The following is a 17,250-nucleotide window of genomic DNA, read 5'->3' as shown; positions in this document are numbered from 1 at the left end:
TTGTTTTTCTTAAAATACAACATTTTTGCGTAATCCCAGCTCTAAGGCATGCAAATTTGTCAAGTGAAAAAATAAAAGTGAAATGAACTTCATATGGCCATGGTGCATTTGATATGGCCATATCAAGACCAGGTAAGCTTTCACGAAAATCGTTTGATTATGAACAACTCGTAAAAGATACGCCATCAACTACAACACCAATTAACAAAACATTAAAAACTGAATGGAGTAAGATGGTTTTCATGAAACAAGTCTTTGAAAAACATGCATATAACAAAGGAGACTTACCAGAGAAAAATAAGAAAAAGTCACATGAAAACCGCAAAACAGGCAATTCACGCCATATTACTCAACCTGAATGGATGAAAAACGATCAAGTGACATACCAGGATGCCCTTTCACTAGATGCTGCTGCAATTTAGCGGATTTTTTGGTTAACTAACTCACAATAGGGAGGTGTCCATATCAGGAACATGGCCATAACAGGAGCACTCACCTTATATAAAAATTAATTTTATGTTACATCACTTTTTTTACTGTAAAATATGAAACAAGTTTTCACTCGTAACCTTACAATAAGGTTGTTGATGGGAGGGTGAATGTAGCTTTGTGGCTTTCAGTTTTGCGGATTCTATGTCATTTATAAGTACTGTAACTCGTAAGCCTGGTTCACCTTTAGGTTTATCCTGTTTAAGTTACCATGCTTAGGTTACATGAGAGGAGAAATCTGCACTCACTTTCTCTCTTATATCGAATTATGCACACTTCTTCCCCCTCTTATTTATTCACTCGTTTTCATACTCTCTCTCGCTATCATAATATTAATACTCGATCACAACGCGATAACACGCTAGAAATTCCACTTCGCACATCATCTTAGTATTCCTCATCTTTCACTGTTGCTACCTCTCGTCACTGGAACTCTTTGCCGTCTGAAGTCAAGGGCTGCCGAACTTTGAAATCTTTCAAGTCCAAGTTAGAAAATTATCTTATGACGAGTTGCCAAACTAACTTACTATTATGACAAGTGTTGTATTGCATGTTTCCACGTATTCACATTTTTTATGTTCTAGTGATATTTAAATTATTTTTATCTTTTTGTTTTCATATTTCCCGATAATGGTATATCTTTAATGTGATAACTTGAGCTATATATAATCATACTTTTCCTTACTGTGTGTACCTAAAAATTTTGTATTCATTGTATGCTTTGTACTGCACTATTTTACTACTACAATTATTATTATTATTATTATTATTATTATTATTATTATTATTATTATTATTATTATTATTATTATTACTACTCTTATTATTTATCATTATTATTATTATTATTGTTATTTTTTTTCTTCAAGAACACTGTAGGAGAAAATATGATCACACAAGCATATTGATACAAATGGTATTAAGCGTTGTATTGCAATAAAATGAGAAAATATCTGAACACTAGGCCTTGAATAAAACTTGGAACAGAGTCGTAGTAAATACGATTTTAATTTTCAGTCACAAGATAATTTTAAACAGCTCTTCCTTTTTACGGAAGAACATTTTCATCCAATTCGCATATTTTATTGCGGGACGGAAAATTTTTTGTTCCTTTTAATGTCTTTTCAATCTGTTCAGTAGCTGTGAAAATTGTTGAATTGTGAGCCTAAAGCCTGGAATTCACAACTTCAAGAAACTAAAAACTGACAGTTAAACAGGCAAGATCTAGAATCTAAGAGATGTCCTTGGCGATAACATATCTGTTTAACTCTGTGTCTGAAGAGTATGAGATAAAATATTCCAGGAACCTAGGAAAATCAGTGAACATAATAAATTTAAGTTAAATTAAAATACCTTTTGAAAACACATTTTGACACCGCGGACCCATATTGAATCAGTCGCGAATCCCTTGGATCCCTGGATCACAGATTGCAAACCGCTGCTATACAGATATCTGAGTTAATAAAGGACAAAGTATGTCTGTTTTGAATTTTCTTTCGACTTACCTTAAAAAATATAACATATTGTCTTGCAACAAAATTTGTAATTCTTCCTTAACATAAAATTTATCAGCGTCTATGATTCATAAATATCGGTGTCTATTTGTCTTGCGAAAGTTGTTTCTTTGTTTACTGTTATTCAATATTTTTCATTCCTAAAGTGTGGTGTTAATGTACAGGGACATCATTTTATTTTTACTAACATTTTTAATATTAACCTGGCTATACCTTTCTATTGACGATTGAAACAGGAAACACCGTTTGCTACCCTTTCCACGACGGAGTTCGATGATACTGGCTAAAATACAAATCACTTTACTACAGTAGGTATAGGAGGGAAGAAAAGTAGTTCATCCATTTATGTAAACTAGGAAATATCGCAATTTTGAGTTTGATAATTTTCATTAGGTTTTTGTTTAATCAAAATACAGTACTGTATTAACACTTAGTGTTTAACACACGAATTGAGCTATCCATTCGGAAATATTAATTATGCAGTGTATATTGTACTGTTACAGCACATTAGCGTACTTTATAGAGAATGAAGTTAAATTAAAAAATAATTATAATATGGATATTTAAACACATTTTAGAAAATGGTGGCCGTTCATTTCGATACAGGCTTCAGTTCTTTTGTCCATATTATCGCACTATAGACTATTGTACCTAATTCCAATTACCAGTTTTCCTTCGTACGAGTAACTCATGTAGAAATAATTCTGTACCTACTCTATAAAAGAGTATCTTACGTACTGTAAATTCAATCTTCACTTCTGCCCTATCCGAAAAGATAAAATCACTCAGAAATGCTATCTACTGTCCGTTCAAGTGGTTTTGTCGCAGTGTTGTAGAAAGGGGGGGGGAAATCACGTGACAGTTAATTACTTAAGGAGGCCCTTTTATTTAAGTTATTTTAAACACTTGAATAATATTACGTAGACGTCCAACTCCTAAGAGAAATTAATGTTTTCAGAAAAGAGCTAAGATAGCCCAGCTACTAGACTTTACAAAGGGGCGAACAGAAGCAGGTGGGGGAAACCGGGATGCGGCATAGGGAAACGGACGACAGTACCCGTACGAAAATATGATTGAATATTGAAAGCTCTTTCGTCACTGGAAAACGCGAACATATTTCTGGAACGTACTATACTCAGTAACTCAGTACTGCTTACGCGCCCTCGGCTCTGTGTCGTGAACGGTTGGAAGTTTACTAGTAGAAGGGGTGGGAGTGAAGTACATTCCAAAACTCAGGTACAATAAAAATTGAAGTAAAAATAAAATGATGTCCCTGTATCTTGCATAATACATAAATGATTCAATAGTTCCCTTTGGCATGTGATTTGACTGTCTTTGCAAAACGCAAAAGATGATTTCTTTGAAATTTTTCTAACATATTCGTTTCTTTCATATTATGACACATTCTTCAACATTGTATCATCTATTTCTTTCATTACGCAACTTATTATTTATACTATTTATGACATTTTTCCTTCCATTTTTTAAATTTATTATTGTTATTATTATTATTATTATTATTATTATTATTATTATTATTATTATTATTATTATTATATGAATATTTTTATTCACCTCTTACTTTCAATTTCAGCTTTCTGAACTGATATATTTTCCAATATCATATCTATATTTTCATTATAAAAGATATAAATTATTTTCATTTTTCCATTTTTTATTTCTAATCTCGATTATCTTAACTGACATATTCTCTAGCATTGTACTATCAATATCTCTGGACATACAATTGAATGAAAATAAAATTTGCTTTCCAATTTCTATTATCATTTCAAGTTTCCTTATTTTCCAACATGTATCTTTTATATCTGTCAGCAAACAATTTTTTATAAATTACATTTTTCGTTTCATTTTGCCATTTGCAATTTGCATATGTTATGAAAAATGATGTAACTCATGTGAATATTGATGTAAGGAAACGTAACAAAATTTATCTTTATAAATATATGTGAACGTATTTTTAAGATGTGCGCGACTTTTGGATCGCTCTGTATTTTCATACGTTATAAAATTTCATGCAATTGAACTACTTTAAGGGAACTGATCATTGATTAGGGGTTAGAAATCCGATTTTTTATTACGCGTTAAAAACTTGCGGTTTAAAACATTACATATTGTGAGGTTATCTCTGCAGCTAAGCCTTTAAATGGCCTCTTAAAATTCAAACGTTCTTTCTTTCTTTTAATGCAGCTTTCAGTAAGTTCATATTTTTCAATCTTAAGTGCATTTTTCTCTGAAACTTCTGAATCTACTTTGGGGGAGAAGTGGGTACAGTAAGACAGGGAGAACAGTGAGACATTTTTATTAGATGGTAAATTTTGATGTTGAGATGTTGGTAACAGTGGAGTTGTATGTTCCATGAGTAAAGTAATAGTATTTTATACTCGATTTGATTCTAGTTATAAAAGTGAGTGATGAAAAAATAATTCGTAATTTTTCACTCTAGAAGTAAAATTTTGGCTTGTGTTTAATGAAGATTATATTGGATATACAAATGAGATATAAATATGAATCTCTTGTTACCTAATACTATGGTATTTGAGATTATGTTTGGAAAAGTTTCGTCTTTCTTGTTTTAATTTTGAAGTGATGGCGTTATTTTTAAATGAAATATGCGTAAAGGGAACAGTGAGACATGCCATTGAAGGTTACACTGAGACGTCTCACTGTTTCCATGTACCAATGATTTGCAAAAACAAACTGTAATTATATTACGTTTACCAGTATCTAACATTAAAAATGAGCATATTAGTAACCAATTTAGGAACTATAGCTTAAAATAATGGATACATTATATTTTAATGTTTTCATAAATAACAAATTATTCATAAAATTTAAGAAAATGTTACAAAATAATAGGGAATTACATTAAATTCTTATAATCATAAGCTTTGTTGTCACCAAAAATTCATTTAATTTTTTCACAAAAGCTTGAAATGTCCTGGAAAATTCACTTTTCCAAATGTTCCAGATGTTTCAATGGTTTCGAAATCAGACATCAAAATGATTCTAAATAAGCCTACAGAACATGTCAAAGAGACAGCAAGATTTTGTTTTCTTTTGAAATAAATATAAATCATTTCAATGTCCGTTAATAGAGACTATGGTGTCTCACTGTACCCTCCTCAATGGGAACAGTGAGACATTTGCATGTTTTTGACAAGCACGTATTGTATTTTATATCCTTCATCTGTTAACATTTTTGTTTATGTATTATTATACTCCATGTTTTAACGACTATTTCTATTGCACTTGATTTTAAAAATACTTCAATTATCACTTGCATACATATGTCTTAATATTTTGTGTCTCACTGTACCCACTACTCCCCTACATGAAATTTTAGAGTGTTTTCGGAGCTTGTGTTCTATAAGAATACTTACTCGTAATTATCGAGCCAGAAATGTAGGAATGGAAGAATTTATGTTTTTGTAGAAGACAGTATAGTGGCAACTGCCATCCATACCTACCTACTTGTATAAGCATCACACTTTCACCCTTGCCCCTCTGTTCGCGGAGCGCTATCAGCAGAGGCATTTATCACTTCTGCACATTTTTCTTTGAAAGCACTTCGATGTATGCATTGACGTCAATCAGATTGATTGATGCAGAGAATACGGTTGGGCTGGATGCGGATATCTGACATTTATAAAATGTATTCGCATTGTAATGTGGACCGACCCACCGAACGCCGAGCGTTCTGCGATTTAATAATATTCGGAAAATACGAAATATTACGTAAGACAGCGAATAGATAGTACATCTGTTTATTAAGTTACGAAATTCAAAATATTAAATGTAAATAATTTGAAGGGAGATTAGACATATTAAAATGTTGGGATATCATACAGGCTAACAAGTTAAAGAGGAGTGGGTAGTGGTGCCTGGGTGCCTGTGATATTAGCGAATTTCAGTACAATAGTTCAGTTCAATATTTCTAGGCTTTTTGGGCCGTATTCATAGATCTTCTTAGCGCGGGCTTCCAGTGGATGATCAGCGAACTAACGTTTTTCGTATTCATAAACCAGTATTAGCGATATATGACATGATATGATATGATATGATATGATATGATATGATATGATATGATATGATATGATATGATATGATGTGATGTGATGTGATGTGATGTGATGTGATGTGATGTGATGTGATGTGATGTGATGTGGTGTGATTATAATTATGATTATGATCATGATCATGAATATGATGTGATATATGATATGATATGATATGATATGATATGATATGATATGATATGATATGATATGATATGATATGATATGATATGATATGATATGATATGATTATGAATATGATGTGATATATGATATGATGTGATGTGATGTGATGTGATGTGATGTGATGTGATGTGATGTGATGTGATGTGATGTGATACGATATGATATATGATATGATATGATATGATATGATATGATACGATTATGATTATGAATATGATGTGATATATGATATGATGTGATGTGATGTGATATGATATGATATATGATATTATATGATATGATTATGATTATGATTATGAATATGATGTGATATATGATGTGATGTGATGTGATGTGATGTGATGTGATGTGATGTGATGTGATGTGATATGATATGATATATGATATGATTATGATTATGATTATGAATATTATGTGATATATGATGTGATGTGATGTGATGTGATGTGATGTGATGTGATGTGATGTGATGTGATGTGATGTGATGTGATGTGATGTGATTATGAATATGATATGATATGATACGATACGATATATATGATATGATATGATATGATATGATATGATATGATATGATATGATATGATATGATATGATATGATATTTATTTATTTATCTATTTATGTCCATAACAGGGCAAAGCCCCAATTATAATAGACAGTACAGATAAAAAAACATATTGCATACAACACGAAAAAGAGGTAAAACAGGTACAAGTGTAATTACAAATTAAAAATGGAAAAAAGAAGGGGAAAAAAACAAATAGATACGACCTCAATAAAAAAGACAGATACAGATATAAATGAAAAACACCAAATGAAAACAAATCAAAAAGAGCCAAGTACAGACATCACAGCAAAAAATGCAAAATGTAGGCGTAGCTATAATTGGCAAATTGCAGAGCAAATACAACACCATGCTAATAAATTCAATATACATCACTTCATAGCAGACCCAATAGGCTCAATTAATTTATTCAAAAACTCACCAATACAGAACATGTGTTTCAAGTAATGCTTTAGATAACTTTTTCTTGTACATATTGTACGATAACGAAAAATCTAAATCCTGTTTATTTGATAGATGATTGTAATTTCGAAGCATTAATAAAAGTGGAGACATTTTATGAGACATATGATATGATATGATATGATATGATATGATAGGATATGATATGATATGATATGATATGATATGAAATCATATGATATGATATGATATGATATGATATGATATGATATGATATGATATGATATGATATGATATGATACGGCACGGTACGATATTTGAATCCTGTACAAGTAACCAGTCGATATCCTGGGCTAGTTTAGCACCCTCGTAGCGGGGGCTAGCGAAATATTTATGAATAGCACCCTTATTAATGTTTATAGTGGAATAATAATATCCACGGTTATGAAATAAATCATTCTGAATTCAGTGGTATAAAAGACAAGTGATTAGTACTGTATATTATCCAATTGCAAGACAAGGGTCCTACACTGATAACCTGTTTTTCCACTTTTCTAAATGTACCTCAATCTTCAGGTGCACTTACTTGCTACAAACCACCTTCGATGCTAAGTCAGAATAGGAGTTCGCTCGCTTGTCTTGACCTCATGGGGAATAGAGAATGGGAACAAAAGACTGGATTGTTCCTCTTGAAGATGAGAAAGATTAGAACTTCAGCTGTTGAAGTTTGTGATACAAACTGACGAAGGGATACTGAATTATGTACTTTTATGCCTGTTTAGGTTGGAATATATTATACAATCTGTTTTGTTTGTGCCATTTTTATTTTAAACTATGTGTTCCTTTGGAGAGAGGTTGGATCTAACTATAGGTAAGTGTGGGTGAAACCTACAAAATAGGACTTGTTTGGATTTAAGAGAAAATTGTGATAAAATAACATCTGTATGTAAGGTATTACTCAATAAATCTATCTATCTATCTGTCTGTCTGTCTGTCTGTCTGTCTATCTGTCTGTCTATCTGTCTATCTATCTATATATCTATCTATCTATCTATCTATCTATCTATCTATCTATCTATCTATCTATCTATCTATCTATCTATCTATCTATCTATCTATCTATCTATCTATCTATCTGTCTGTCTGTCTGTCTGTCTGTCTGTCTGTCTGTCTGTCTGTCTGTCTGTCTGTCTGTCTGTCTGTCTGTCTATCTGTCTGTCTATCTATCTATCTATCTATCTATCTATCTATCTATCTATCTATCTATCTATCTATCTATCTATCTATCTGTCTGTCTGTCTGTCTGTCTGTCTGTCTGTCTGTCTGTCTGTCTGTCTGTCTAATCACTCTGTCTGTCTATCTACTTGCTACAATCTTCACTGATATACCTTGTATTACTTTTTCGTTAACAAGTAATATATAATATAAAAACTAAAACTCTTTCAATAATCATTTATTATCATAATACTCTGCTGTCTTTAAATGACTGAGCATATTGGTAATTAAGTCGAAAGCATTCCCAAAATACGTTATGAAATGTTTTACATAAAACATTTTTTTATCTAGGTTGGCAACTCTGAATTCAATAAAATCAACTTTCAATCGGGGCGGCCGTTTGCTGTAACGACAAGAAAACACACTGTCGTGCAAAATACAAATTAGCACAGTTCTATCTCTGAGTGAAATTGTGATCTAAATTACCAATTCCACAGTCAGTCAGTGTCAGTCCTTCGATACAGATAAGTTGCCTTCTAGGTTTAAAGTTCTAATAATCACGCGTTTTCTGGAGTTACACTGTAAATAAGTCTATATAGGATTAAGTTGAGGATAGCCCAAATTTGAGTGGTGGTGGTGTGGTGGTGGTGTGGTGGTGGTAGTGATGGTGGTGGTGGTGGTGGTTTTACGGCTTTCGCCGTCTCTCGCTTCTTGACTTCCAGGTTATTCCAGTATCCCAAATATGAGGCTTACACTAAATCCACTAGGGATGCAAAAATTTGATTGAAAATACCATAAAATTAATAGAATAATGAATATTAATAGAATATAACATGTAGTTTAACGCTTAAATAGACTTTTCCTTAAACTAACTCCTAGTTGACGATGATAATGATTCACTGGTAGGAAATGTGGCGTTATTTAAATAACAAGTATGAAGATTAGTATTCTACTATTCTCGTACTATTAAAGAAACTTTGAGATGTTAAGCAGAGTTTCTTTTTTTCAAAAGTTCATAAAACATAAATTAAATTAGAAAGGAGAAACCTTGAGTGCAATTTCAATGTGAAAAATACAAATTTTAAAAATATTACTGTTACTCTCGGTAAAAATGAAAATAGTTTATCAAATATGATTTGTAAACGGTCCTACTTACTAGATATGTGTCAATATTTAACCATAAAATCCTATTTCATCCTCTTTCTACATCATCTAAATATAGCCTACACAAAGAACACAATTACTTCTGATAACTGTTTCCTAAATTTTATTTGTTATTGATTTATTAGTTTAAATATTACTGGAACAAGTGCACAACATATTGAAAATATATGAAATAAAAAAAATTCATTAGGACGCTAATAAAAATTGCGTCTGGTTGTAGGCTCCACACGTGTAAATATTTTAGTGCAGGTAGAGAGCTAATATTAACACTCTGACATGTGTGCGTAGCAAACATTAATGAATTACCGAGCGGATGTTCTTGATAGCATATGGTTGGAAATGTCAATATTTGAAACGCTGCGGATATCCATTTCAGCTGTATGCATTATGTATAACGAGTTAGAATGTACTTAGTTGAAAGCTATAAATTTTGTGTCTGTATTCTTTTCAAATTGCGTTCCACTGAAGTGCACAATAATACAAGTACAAGACAACATCTCATTATATGGGATGGTCAAAGGAAATACCAAATACTTATCCTATACACTTTCAGAATTTCGGTATAGAAAAAATGTTTTAAACAAAAGTTGCTTAATTTGTTTAGGACAATCAAAATATCTAAAAACTAAATCATTGTTCCATTTAAAATTCTGAAGTTACTCCTTCATTTTGGGGCACGCTGAATTGTTGTCCATGAAACTATCATAAAGGCCCCCTCCTCCGAAAACTGAAGGAAAAGTCAGCATTTGAATGAATGAATGTTAGCCATGATGTCCCATGTTGGGCACAGGCCTCCTGTGATGGGGTTAGAACCCCCTCGAAAGGGATGGCTCAAGTGTACTCGCTTGGTGAGCCAATCCAGGCGAGTTTGTCGTGTATACTACTTTTGTGACAAGGTTAATAACCCTGTTCAACTTTAACTAGTCTCAGCACTCTGTTCTTTGTTCATTTTTTTTTCTTGCACTACACACATTATACTGACACCGGAACTTTGACAAAACACTGATTGCTATTTACACTATTTATCTGACACTTTCTCAACACTGACTTTACTATTTACAAAACTTATCTTACACTTTCACTAATACTGATTTTACTATTTACAATATCTTAACACTGATTACGTTATCTATTTACAATGACCTTCCCTAGTTCTTTCCACAAAACTCTGTTCTTTGCTGTCCTCGACCATTGTTTCCACGCCTCTCTGGTAAACATGTCAGACCATCTGAGCCGTGGTCTTCCCTGTCCTCTCTTTCCGACGTAGGGGTCCCACATCGTGACTGCATGGGTCCATCTTGCCTGGTGTAGTCTCGCCACATGTCCCCCCCAGGTCATTTAGTTATATTGATCCATTTAAGAGATATTAGCTTGTAACACTTTGTGTGGGCCACTCTGTATATCACAGAGACCGTGACAATATATATTATGAACTAGATGCCGTATCGAATACGACATGTTTTCATCTTGGTATGATATTGATACTGAAGGGTTTTGATGCAAGTATAGTACGTATTATGAACGGTCTCGAGTCACGAATTTACCCGTACCTGCCTTGTGACAGTCCTAAGCCTTCATAGAATGGGAAAGAACATGTTCATTTCCAACCAGTGCTGCTCTATTTTCGATCCGGGACCGAACTAGTATTGTTAACTTAAGACGCGGGCCCGAATTAGTATTGTTTACTTCTTGCCTCCGGACCAAACTAGTACGTCTATTATATTTGTTACCACGGGACTGAATTATAGCTCGACCAACTACAAAAAGACCTTCGACTTTTCCAATATTCACGTGGTCATGGAGGGGGAGATGTCATCACCATACGAGCAGCTCGTTAGGCCGGGTTACACTTGTCGGACTCCAACTGTGGTAGACAATGACACTGCCCCTTCCTTCAAAACGTTTTTCTATCAAGCTAGCCGAAACTCCCGTAGCTTCCTTGTTGATGTGACAACATTATATTTCTACTTGAATTCTTTTTTCTCTCTCTTGTAAGGGGTTAGGTACATCTTATAGCAGTAAAATTTTGCAATCCATTACTGTATCTTGTACAATAATGAAAATTGGTATGTGTAAAGCACTGTCCTGCTATATGAAAAAAAGAATAAAATTTATGATTAAAAAATTAGGCTATTTACATTTTTTTTTTTTCGAAATTCATTTCACTGTGCAGTGATGAAGCATTTTCCACATAACTCAAAAACCTTCCAACATTCTCTGATGACATTTTTTGTGTGTATTTATGCATGTTATATCTACAATATGATGCAGGATCACTTCTCTATCTTTGATAGATTATCTGATAAAAATAAATTATTTTAAAAGAATGGTCAAGTATCAGTATTTTCGTCTAAAACAAAATAAAAAGATATATTATTTATTAAGGAATGTAGTCGAAAGAGCATGACATTGTAAACATGAATTTCAGTAATAAAATAAAAGAGAGAGAACATGAAAAAGTTAACAAGTGTATGAATTATGAGGGAAACGCTTCATAACTGTACAGTGAACTGCCACCATTTTGAATTTTTAAAAAAATATATATAAATATTTTTTTTAAATCGCAAAAATATATTTTTAATATAGCAGAAAGACAGTGTTTTACACGTATCAATTTTCATTATTGTATAAGATACAGTAATGGAGGAAAAAAAATGTTGAATATTCCCAAAAAATTTATTGCTGTAAGCTGTACCTAAACCCAAAAATACTTCACAACGTTATAAATAATTTTACGCGCGTCACTTTTGAAAAGTCTGATGTCAGTTGTCGGGCTATAGTAAACTCCGGTCTCTTGAGAACGTAATGGGTCATTTGACCTAATCTTTCTCTGGAGAAGAAGAAGAAGTAGAAGAAATCTAACAAGAATTAAAAATTTACGTTATTGAAGCAGATTTTAGATTAACAGTCTCGGATATTTTAATACTCGTATAGGCCTATGCAATCTCTCGCAGTAGTGTATTCTTTTATCCATATTTACTATATTTTATTTCCGAATTGAACAGTCTTCAATACTTCAGTTACTCCTTGATATGCGTAGAGTCCGTCGGATTTCTCACAGCAAGTTTTCTTTATGGTAACAATCATAATAATCATTCCCTATTAAGTTGTACTACTCTTCATTTCAGGATCCATCAGCAACATCGATGGCGCTGAATACCACTGTAACAAGACACAAATCCGCAAGGTCATATCCGGTGTAGTAGGGGCGGCATCAAGTGTTACGTCTATCCAGGTGGCGAACCTCTTGCGTCTCTTCAGGATACCTCAGGTAAGTGAATTTATCTTTCATTACACAAGTGTAAGAAATATATACAATTTTGATATTGTTTCATTTGTCAGGTTTTATTTCAGAGATAGAGCCTATTGTAATGATGTTCATGTCGGTTTTTATTATTTTTATCTAAGTCTCTTTTGTAGGAAAGTGTAAAATATGTAGTTTATATTTCACTTCTTCTAATGATATTGTTTGCTATTATTATGTTGTATCTTAGACAACCGGTAACTTGTATATATATATAAATTTTCATTCTTCATTAGATATTGTTACGTTATATTTTTACAAAAGTCGATTAAATCCTATATTGTATTTTGAAAATATGTTTTCCATTATATCAGTTCAATACGAAATACGAAAAGCCTGAAATCCCATAAGGGCATCGGCCTCCTACAGGAGAGTGTAGGGTGAGCTGAAGGTCTACTACACTTGGGGAGCCAGTCCAAGAGAGCTTACACTATACACTTACAAACTAAACACGAAAAACTACACAGACTAAACACATAAATTATGCAAACTAAACATCTACAAAAAAACTACGTAAACTAAACACATAAATTATAATCTGAACACAACTATCCACACTAAACACACGATAAAAAACACAAACTGAACACATACATAGTCTTAACTCTCACACAAACTAAATACACAAAAATCTATACAAATTGCACACATAAATTATACGGCCTAAACACACAAACTATCTAAAGTAAGCGCATAAAAACGATACAATTTAACACAAAAATTATACTAACTAAATACATGAACTATACCAACTACGCACGGAGTCAAACTATCCAAACTAAAACAAACAAAACCATACAATTAAACACAAAAATTATACTAACTAAATACATGAACTATACCAACTATACACGGTATCAATCTATCCAAATTAAAACACACAAAACCATACAATTGAACACAAAAATTATACTAACTAAATACATGAACTATACCAACTATACACGGTATCAATCTATCCAAACTAAAACAAACAAAACCATACAATTAAACACAAAAATTATACTAACTAAATACATGAACTATACCAACTATACATGGTATCAATCTATCCAAATTAAAACACACAAAACCATACAATTGAACACAAAAATTATACTAACTAAATACATGAACTATACCAACTATACACGGTATCAATCTATCCAAATTAAAACACACAAAACCATACAATTAAACACAAAAATTATACTAACTAAATACATGAACTATACCAACTATACACGGTATCAATCTATCCAAACTAAAACAAACAAAACCATACAATTGAACACAAAAATTATACTAACTAAATACATGAACTATACCAACTATACACGGTATCAATCTATCCAAATTAAAACACACAAAACCATACAATTAAACACAAAAATTATACTAACTAAATACATGAACTATACTAACTATAGACGGAATCAATCTATCCAAACTAAGACACACAAAACCATACAATTGAACACAAAAATTATACTAACTAAATACATGAACTATACCAACTATATCAGTTCAATATAAAACAATATATAAAAATATATCTTGTTAATATCATGCGAGTAGTAGGCTGAGAAATGTTATATTCTAAAATAACCTCCATATTAATATAAAATTAAAAAGTTCTTTATACTGCAGAATGCGGGGCGCTCAGTGTTATTTCTTAAACCTTCATTGAGTTTCACATTATATTTTAATTTTTCGACTCATATATTTGACGGATATACTTGCAGAGAAACTCCCCTGTCTTACAGTACTTTTCGGTATAAATGACTATTTAATTCGCAGTTCATTCTATTGAACATATCTTTTATATCCTGTATTTTGTTCTCATTTTCCCTCTTGTTCCTTAAGAAGACTTTTTCCCTCCAATATAATGACTAGAAATGTATAATATCTTATTATGTCATCAGTGAACCTTAATTTTACTCGTCTGAAATAAATAAAAGCTGGTTATTTAAGATAAGTTACACAAAATCCTTACAAAAAATTGTACAGACACTGCAATAAATAAAGGAAAATGTGCCTATAAAAGTGGCTGTCCGATATTGATATACAGGGTGGCCCATGAAGATTCACCGTCCCATACGCAGCTTATTTCCGAAAACATTCTGAACAAGAAATGTCATATGAATATGTGTCCTATTCTCAATATTTTCAGAGTTACACTAATTTAAAGTTGTTAGTAAAATACCATTTTTCTTTAGTTTTAAGGGTAAAAGAATATTACAAATAGGGAATGAACTATTCAGAAGTGTCATTTCTTTAATTAGCTAGTGTTCTGAAGCTAAAAATGTGTCGTTAATTGCTTCGTACAGATTTTGTTTTTCAATTTTTAACTAAAAATTACATCATTCTTACGCACTTATCACAAAAATTGTTACAAATCATACGACTTTAGGAACTTGATTCTTTACAGTTTAATTATGCATTCTAATGTACAGTCTTAAATAATTTACTAGAGTAGCGTGATTTGTAACAATTGTGATAAATTCATAAGAAACTATAATTTTGTAGTTAAAAATCGAAAAAAAAAATTCTGTACGAAGTAACTATGGAACTCACAACATATTTTTAGGTTAAAAATACTAGTTAATTAAAGAAATGATACTTCTGAATATTTTTTATTTTTTTTTATTTATCAGAGCTTCCTCAAATTAGAGGCTTCCATTAGACAAAGCATACAAAACAATACAAGAACAAATAGAAGTTGAGAGCTAAAAGAGTAAGAAAAAAGGCAAACAAATACACAAACAAACAATGGCAGTTTACAGAAGAAAAAAAAAATTTCAAGTAAAGAATCAATGAAAGCTAAGAAGGAAAAAGAAAAATGATAATGATGCGTCAATTTTTTCCATACACTGAATTAGAGTCCATATACGTGGTTCCGTAAGAGTTTGACTGACTCTCTAATTATGAGGAGGGCCATTTCATTCAGAAAAGATTTGTGCAGTCCTAGGGTCTTACAGAATTGAGAAGAGAAGTTGGGTATCGTTCCTCTTGCTCCAAACATCAATCCCGTAACACTGATATCGTGAAGTTGGTATTTATCTTTATAATACGGGATGGTTGGAACGTAGATTGCTCGTTTCTCCTCATGTACGTCTTCGGGCTGTCCTTTGTACGTTTCAAACCTGATGGTGGGGTCGACTATCATACTGAGACAGGGATTCGCTAATGGCGATTATGTCAATTCGTCTGTTACTGCCATTGTCGGCGGTTCCGTGGACTTCTTCATAGACGGTGTATTTTAGTTTTCTAATGGCATCGGCCAATTTAGTTCTAATTGCATGGTGCCTATGTATACGCAATGTTTCGCCATAAGGGCAGGCTCCCAGGACATGTCCAACGGTTTCTATCTCACTGAGGCTTCGCCTGCAGTGGTTGTCCTGAGACCTACCGGGTATGGCTCTTGTTTGTAATATTTTTTACCCTTAAAACTCAAGAATAATGGCATTTTGCAAACAACTTCAAATTAATGTAACGCTGAAAATATTGAGATTTGGACAAAGGTTTATATGACGTTTATGCTCAGAATAACTTCTGAAATAAGCTCCATAAGGGACGGTAAATCCTCGTGAACCACCCTATAGATCTACGTAAAATATTTCACGAATAAAAATTGGTAGCAGTTTTAAAAATACGTTGCTTATTAGTGTGAAAATATGGTCGGATCTGACAACAGAAGTGTCTGAAATGTGGGCATAGCCTATGTGTTTCATCGCTAACAAAGTTATAATGATATATGTTCCTGCACTACATATCTGGTTTTACGTCACTATATTTGAAGATATGTGCTGACACTTCAGTGTTTCTTTCATTATCATGTCCGCTTTAGAGAACGAAAAGAACTTGCAAGGAGATATCTCAAAGAACAACGACAGAGGAAGTGGATTACATTCAGTGGGTGTACAGTACATAAAACCTATGGGTTTTGTAAAGGAATGCTGTAAATTTTATTTCTGGAACAACACGAACAAAGCCCAGAGAATTTGTTACGAGGAAGGCCTGGTCCTGAAATACTGATGTCGTGGTTTTCCAAACTTACGATCCGACGACACGTGTTCATGACAGCTCAAACCACACTAAGTTAAATGGACTGTATCAAAGCCTTTTGTAACGCCTGAAGTTGAAGGTTTGCCTCTTGTGCGAAGTACTAAACCCCTTGATCGTTACGATTGTGAATGTGTGGAAGTAAATGTTAGTCTTTGTAGTGAAAACCGCTTGATATCCGAACTTACATTTTTAAATAGTTTAGAAATGTAACATTTTGCACTGGACGCTAGCATTTTACGATTTGGATTAAAAATATTACCAGTCTCTAAACTTAAATTTTCGCTGA

General features: G+C 32.5%; 1 protein-coding gene across 1 annotated transcript in view; it reads left to right on the top strand.

Moving 5' to 3' along the window:
* The first annotated feature begins 12,736 nt into the window (after positions 1-12,736).
* The window catches only part of mtt (mangetout), a 523,315-nt gene continuing 518,801 nt past the window's right edge, over positions 12,737-17,250 (top strand). The window contains exon 1 of the mRNA XM_069835394.1: positions 12,737-12,884. The gene's annotated coding sequence lies outside the window, so the exon portion shown is untranslated. The remainder of the gene's footprint in view (positions 12,885-17,250) is intronic.

Source organism: Periplaneta americana, chromosome 1, assembly GCF_040183065.1.
Source record: "Periplaneta americana isolate PAMFEO1 chromosome 1, P.americana_PAMFEO1_priV1, whole genome shotgun sequence".
Lineage (NCBI taxonomy): Eukaryota > Metazoa > Arthropoda > Insecta > Blattodea > Blattidae > Periplaneta > Periplaneta americana.
Note: the sequence above shows the minus strand (reverse complement) of the source record. Positions and strands in the feature narration are given on the sequence as shown.